The following is a 7,898-nucleotide window of genomic DNA, read 5'->3' on the forward strand; positions in this document are numbered from 1 at the left end:
CCGAGCGGGCACCGGGGCAGAGCGCGCCCCGGGCGGCGCTTGGGGCTCGGAGCCCGAGCGCCTGCGGCCGCCCGGGCCCGCCGAGGGACCGGCTGGTGGGGGGGCCGCTGGGTTATTCCGCGGCCCTCGGCATCCTTCCCGCTGGTGGCCCTTGCCAGCCCTCGGGGGAGGGGACGCACCTGCCTGCCCTGCGAGCCGAGGGACGGGGGTGAGGCAGCGGGGCCCGGCGGGGTGCAGTGAGGACACGCGTCTGGGACGGCGCCCGCCGCTGCTTCCACCCGGTCCCGGCTCTCGCCACAGGGAGAAGGGAGGTGTTACAGGCTGTGTTGTGTGGTCCTCGCGCGGTATGTGATTCTGCTCCCCTGGGCTGTCACAGCCCGGGATGATTGCACATTTCTCTAGTGCTGCTTTCCTCCCATGGTCTTCTTATAAGTCTCGATATTTCTTGGTATCTTCGTCTAGAGAATACCCACCTTTCTGAACCCACACCAAGTCTCTGTGGTACTGATAAAGTCTTCAGAATTCTCTTTTCCTAATACTGTTTTATACAGCATATAAAGCACTTTAGTCTATGGAATCTGTCTTAGCCACATTTATTTCTAATCTAAATGTGTGGATAGATCTCTTCATTACTCAGGAGAGAAGTGCCTCCTTTTATTTCTCCCCTTCCAGGGAAAGGTCAGGAGTTTAGCTCTTGGATATCTAAGCAATCAAAGGGAAAAATAAAGCTCTCTTCCACCTAAAGGCTTTGGAAGTTTCATGCTGCATTTAAATCGATTTTTTTTTTTTTTTTATGATTGATTGTATTTATTCTTTCCAGATTGTATTGCTTTCAGATGTGCTTTTCTGAAACAAGTGTTTAAAACTGTTGTTTCCAAGACTGGTGAAGAACTAGTTAAGTTGGAAAAAGGTAAAGCTGCAGGCTCAAGAAAGAGGTTTGGAATTTGGGCCTGAATGTCATTTATTGATCAAGGAATAAAACAGATGAAGACTCAGCTGTGATAAGCAGTGGTTTTTGTGACCCTCAAAATAAATCTCACTTCTCAAAACCAGAAATAGAACTGTTTCTGAGTATGTTTCAACTTGGAAAGGAATCGCATTAGTTTGTTTTGGTTTGTGTTTTAGTTTGGGAATCAGTTTCAGCGATATTGCTGGATGTTAAGTCATGGAGTGCCATGTGCAGATCCAAGTCCAGACTGGCTGATGAAATCACACAGCACTGTTTCCCTGACAGATCGATACACTTCAAACTGATACATAGCTTTTGTTTCATTATGTACTCTTGTCCTCTGTCTACTCAAAGGAAGCATCAGCACTATAATTAGGTTTTAAAAGACTAGTCACCATTCTAATGCTATGTTGGGAACTCCTGAATTTATACTGGAAAATATAAACAGGCATCTCTGAGACACCTCCATGTTTTGGTTACTGCTGTGCTTGCCCCACATATTTCCACTTGGTGCTAATAAATATAATGAAGTGGTGGTGCATGGTAGTTATATTCACCAGTCTTTATCTTGCTTTTGCCATATCTACTCTTGCTGTTCAATTTCTTCATTATCTACTTCTAGTCCTACAGACCAAAAAATGATTTATGGGCTTGACCGACTTGCTGGAGTGAATATGTGCAGTTCCTCATTCAAATGTAACATTCCCTATGTTACCACTGTCTTTCTGAGTTATTACAAACATTTACTGGATGTCATGGGGGTGACAAAAGAATGTGCTGTGCCTACATTATAAGCTTAATTTATAAAACTTGAGATGGGGTGCTGAAATCTTTAAAAGATTTTTATCCCTAAAAAGAGACACACATCATCCTTGCAGCTTCATCTCTGCCACATTGTGAACTGGTGTCTGCTGACCATGAAGGTTACGATGCCCTTCATATGCACTCTAATTTACAATAATTACTGGATTTTTGAGTGGAAGAAGCTTGTATATTTATCATTAGAAATGTCAGTTTTGGGAGGGCCACAAACAGTTTTGGAAACCACACTGGAAAAGAAAAATGGTCTTCCCCATGGTTCCTTACTTTACGTAGTACCTAGTGAAAGCCACTAGGAGAAAAAACAAACTTTTTTTCCCTTTTTTTTCCCCAGTCAAATATAAACACTGGAAATATTGAAAACTAATATATATATAAAACACTGTAACATCAGTAAACCATTTGACACATATTTTAGTATCATTAATACTGTGGAGAAATAGCTTTTGGGAATTCCATGCTTTCACTGGAAACTAACTTAGGTATTAAAAAGGCCCTGAGGTATAACAGCTCATCAAACAATACCTACGACACATGAAGTGGTGAGCAATTCCCTCACTATGATACTGGAAGGGAATGTGTAGGATTTTCTGTACTGTGCGACCATTAAAAATTAAGATGATACTCAGCTACGTCTCTTTCCAATCCAGTTTATAAATCATCATTTCACAAAAAGTGAAACCAATCAAGATGAACAGAAAAAAACCCTGGACATTTAACAAGACCAAACTGGACTTCTAATGTACATGTGCTTGTTAAATTGTGACTCTGAGTAAGATTATTTTACTAAGAATATTTGCATTAAGTCCTTCTCTAAAATTTTACGACTTGTCTTCCCTAAGAAGACCATCAAAATTTGGCGAGGGGAAGGGGTGTAACTTATTTGTGATGTCTGTTAGTTTGACTGAGAATTAATTAAAAGCTTTTCTTTTGGGTGAGACTTCCAGTCTTTTAGCAAGTATCTTGCTCAGTAGCTCATTAACATTTTTACATGTTTTAGATTGGGTTTAATTGTTGATTTTGTTTACAGAAAGTGGTTAGGTTTTTTCCTGGGAAAAGATCAGCCATTTAGCTGACTGGTTTTACACAATTTGTAAATAACCTCTTAACTGATACAGTTAACTGCAATCTAAGTAAATTAACACAGATGCCAACATTTTAAACATAATAGGAATTTTTAGACTAACATTTAGAAAAGGAATTGTTTTATATGTTTTAAATGTCTTATGAAAATATATTTCCCACACACTGGAGATAATTTAATGTGTGATTAGCTCTTTCGGTGCCTGGGCTTTCAGGAATGTATACACATTCCTACATTCAACAGGACTATTCAGGTGGTTAAAATTGAACATGTTATTACACACTTGTTTTAGTGCCAGTGGTTAGCCAATATTTGGAAATTTGTGGGCTATTTCTTAGAAACATGATAGAGTCAAGTGGGGTTTGATTCTGACCTATTTGTGTGCAGAGAATATAGACATATCTTGTTTCTTTGAATGCAGTAAGTCATGAAATGAGTGACCATACTGGGCTGCTCACTCATAGTGCCAAGCCTGCACACAACCATGCCCCCAAAGTGGCTCTTCTACTCACACAAGCAAGGGTTTTTAAGTGCCACCTAATGCTGTGGTGAGCAGTGCAGAACTCACAAACATTCATATAAAAAGGAGATCTAAGTACAATGCTTGTGTGTCTGTTGAAAGATTTCCTGTTAGCTTTGGACTAACTGGAGCTGAAGCTGAGTCCTGTCCCTGCTTTCCTATACTGCTCTTGATCCTGAATCCTCTTCTGTCCATATCATAAACACCTCTGACTGCTGCAGTCTTGCCTGCTTTTTGTTCAAATCCTTTTTTCCCATTTTTAATGTTGCCTAACTATCTGAACTTTGTGTTGAAGACATTGGTATGTCTCATTGTGCAAAGGACCCCTCTGTTATCCTAACCCTGCTCTGACCTCTGACCTTGTCTTTTACTCATTCTGAACCAGGTGTGTTTCTCAAAGTCATCTGGTAATAGACTCCAGTGATAGTCTTATCTGGAGTCTTGTTCAGGCAGTTCAGCAAGTTCTGTCACTCTGTCCCTATTTACATATTTCTGGTGTTTTCTTACTGTCTCCTTGATTTCCTGATGTCCTTGTTTCTTCCTGGCATAAATATGTACAGTTCCAGCAAAGGAGCATATTTGTATTCACACCTTATTGCACAAATCTTGGCTTACAGGACTGAGCACCTTTTTCAGTCCTATGCTGATCCCCAGTTTGGAAGGTAGGTTGTATTCCTTGCCATTACTAAGCTAGCAGGCATTAAAAGTATTCCTTTACTTACTCTGAACCAAACATGGATAGAAGGATAGATCACAACTACATCAAGAACTGCCCACAGATCACAAATTTATCTAGCTTATAAAATTCCAGATGCATTAGTCTTTGCAAAAGTGCTTAATAATTGCAAAAATAAAATAACTGGCCTTTGCACTTGATGTGTTTTATTTGTTGCTCATAATCATTTTTAGAGGGTAAAGAATGTTTTAGAGGTGAATTTCTTTAATTCCTAACTGAGCAAACTGTGTTTAAGTTGAGAAGAGGAACTCTTTGAGGAACATCCTGTCATTAAACCTGTCCAGATACTGCTTGTTCAGATGGATGCTTGCGTCAGGTTTTGTTACGCATTTATTACAATTAACTTCAATAACAGATAATACGTGATTCTGAATGAAAGAGTGAGTCTGAAATTACACAAATCTTCCTCACTCTAATGATTCATCAGGTAGGATTCATTTCAGCTTTCTGATTTATCTGTTTTTTAATTATTATCCCACGCTCTGTAGTGATGACAGAGTTGTGATGGAGAACAGGCAGAAGTTACTGCTGGGAGCCTTTGTCAAAAGCTTGATGCAGGCAGCCTGGGCCTGACGATGATTCACTGATGATCAAGTGCAACAAACAACTCCATGAGAGCATAAGAGCAAGCCATTTCCTGGGATACAAAACAATTTGGTGATATTATTATTCCTTCCTGTAATTTCTTGCTCTGAATTGTTAATTCCCTGTAGTGTTTCTTGCCTGAGACCCCACAGCTTAGTACCAGGGCAGTATGAACCATGATGTCCATGGAAAGAGAGTTTTCCTGCAGTTTTCAGCCATGAGGTAAGGTTATTGTTGATTTTGTCCTGGATTTTCAGACAGGAATAGACTTCCATGATATGGAAGGCTATTGGCAAAATAAAAAGTGACATGTAACTGCTAAGCAGGTAGAAATGGAAGAGAAGGGCTTAGTCCCCCATTGCCTTTTATGAACTTTTGCAAATGTAGCATGCACTCCCTGCTTACAGGTATTACTGTCAGGCTGTCTAACTCTTCTTTCAATTTAAGGTAGGGCCACAGACACCTTACAATTATCAGTTCTACTTGGCAACAGCCTTGTCAGCTCCCTTTTGGTGCTCACATATTATCAATAAAATAACACTAGTTTCTGAAAATGACCAGTTCCACTTACATTTCATAATCTGTTGAAAGGAAAAACGTTTGTGACTGAGTAAGAGAAGGAAGGAGCTGTCAACCCTGTTTTGTGATTACTGCCCACAAATGTTCTCACATTTTGCTTTAAGAAAGTGTTCTGACAAAAATATTAGCACTAATAGTACAGTATACATATGTTCTCAGAGTATAAATAGTGCAACTTCATCTCATGAGATAGCTCAGGGCTTTATCCAATGGCTTTAATGAGGTTTGAGGTTGCTCAGCATCTCCCAGCAGACGCTCAGCACACCGAAGAAGACGACATGGTAATCATGGGAGGTGAAAAGCACCATCCGTACTCCTCCAAGCCAATGAGAGTCACAAAGACTTGGTGCCTGCAGCATCAAACCTTTCATTCTCCAATGAATGCGAAAAAACATTTCTTTATTGCACTGGATCAGCATACTCCAACAGATGCATCCTTCAAACCACAATATGTATCCAGCATCCTGCTTTCACAGAAGTGAAACTCTTTTGCCCTAACTTAGGTGACAGTATTGCCCCCAGCTCCCTGTTCAAGCAATAGAGAGAAATATTTTCAGAGAACAACTTTTCATTCAACTGTAGGTGCTGAACAAAGCTGCGGTGTCTGCTCTCTGTTATTTAGTCTTTACAGGTTTCTTTTTTATTACATTACGTCTTACAGGGGAATTTTTAGTATTCAAGTGGCCAGAAAAAAAATCTTATTTGTAGACCACCAAGGAGAGACATGTCTACTCTTACATAAATTCTGGATTTGTAATTATTATTAGTTTACAAATTCATGTGCCATCAAGGTGATGTATTGTGTTCAAGAACATCAAACAGACACTCCTTCTAAATTGCAGTGTTTTGCAATTTTAACGCTACAGGATGAAGTGGATATCAACAATACTAATACATTTGATTTAGAGACATTGATAGGGTCCTGACAAATCTGAGGGTGATTTCAGGGGAAAAGTCAGAAATGAGAATTAACAAGGGGTGTCTTTTACTTAAAAAAGCTCCTATTAGTAATTAGTCTGTTTAAAATATTCCACTTCGGTTTTTTGTGTGTCCTCTACGGTTTCATTCTTTTCTTTTTGATCAATCATCATGATTATTATCTCTCAGCTACAGAAATTCAGGAAATGTTGCTGAAAAGAGCCTACTATTTCTTTCTCATGTAACTGAATAACTTTGTTGAGGTCACTTTACGCATGAATGCCCAGTTTCTGAAAGCTTGTACCCTAAAGAAAAAAAATGTACTTTTTCGCTGCATACCACCTATTCTGTAGGAGTGACATATTCCATGTTTTGGAGGCTTACATATTTTTTGTGCTAATGGTTATTAAAAAAATTATTCAGTACAGCATAAAATCTTACATATATATATTATAAATATATACATGCATATATGTGATGTCTAGCATATAGGTGTATCATATCAATGTATATATATCATATTTATACATAAGTATATAGAAACATGTGTAATATTTAAGCATGAACATACAGATATATTCCAGGTTATAGCTGAAAGCCCACTCTTCATACCCCTACACAAAGTGAAAAACTTTATCTCAAATTCCTGCAGTCTTTTTATTGTATAAAAGGAATTCATGATTGTAACAAAATTCACCTGTACGTAACCTTTGAAACTCCTCCTATTCCACAGAGTCACAGTACTAGAATTACATAAGAAGAGAAGTAGATAAAGGCTGTTCTTTCTAGATTTCTGTCTTTATATGTAAGGGAGAGGAACTGTGATCTCTGCCCTAAATCTTTTCTGCATACAATGTAGCTACTAGAGAACATTCAGCTACTTTAAAAAGTGAGACTAATAAAACAGTAGTAATATTATTTGTTACAGAATCCATTTAACACACACACGTATTTGTGTAAGCCTGTTCAAATGAGGTGTTACGACATTTTTTCTTGAGGTTTAAAACCATGCAACCTAAGTAATCACTATAACCAAAACTCTAGAAAATCTTAAACTCACCTGTAAAGATTCATGTTAAGCAAGGATTTATTAATTGAAAAGTTTCTATTTATTTACTGTTATTTGCAAAACCTAATACATATATATTTCTATGTGAGTGTGCTGCCTATATATGACATAAAATGTCAAAGCTATAGCTAAATAGAACAATTATTATCTTACTTATTTGTCAGTGGCATACACGTAAGACAAAATTTGAATACTATTTCCCAGTTTTTCCCTCCAAACCTTCCCTAATAAGTTTTGTACAGTTTCTTGTTTAGAATGCAAGGCGGGACAATTTTCCATTCTCTAGAAAGACACATTTTGGTCATTTGCCAAAGCCTTACAAAGGTGTCTGTGCATTTTTTAATGGTTGTTTTATGTTCTGATTGTATGATACCATTAAAATTTTAGAGTACAGACAGTTCTTGGCATAATAAAAGAATCTATGAGGAAACTACTCAGTTGAGGATGACTCAAACCCATTTTGTCTTTAAAGGTGGTGTACTGGTCAGCAACGACCACACTTTTGGTTATCTTGAATTAAAAAGGGACTTTTTCACTACTGGATCCTGTCATGCTGTTATAATTCTGTGCCTGTGCCTGTACCCATGGCTGATGTCTGGCAGGCTTTAGTACAAAGCTAAATATCGTCAGCACCACCGA

This window comes from Corvus kubaryi, unplaced genomic scaffold, assembly GCF_017639235.1.
Source record: "Corvus kubaryi isolate FWS band 111438036 unplaced genomic scaffold, C.kubaryi_AGA036_p1.0 37398, whole genome shotgun sequence".
NCBI lineage: Eukaryota > Metazoa > Chordata > Aves > Passeriformes > Corvidae > Corvus > Corvus kubaryi.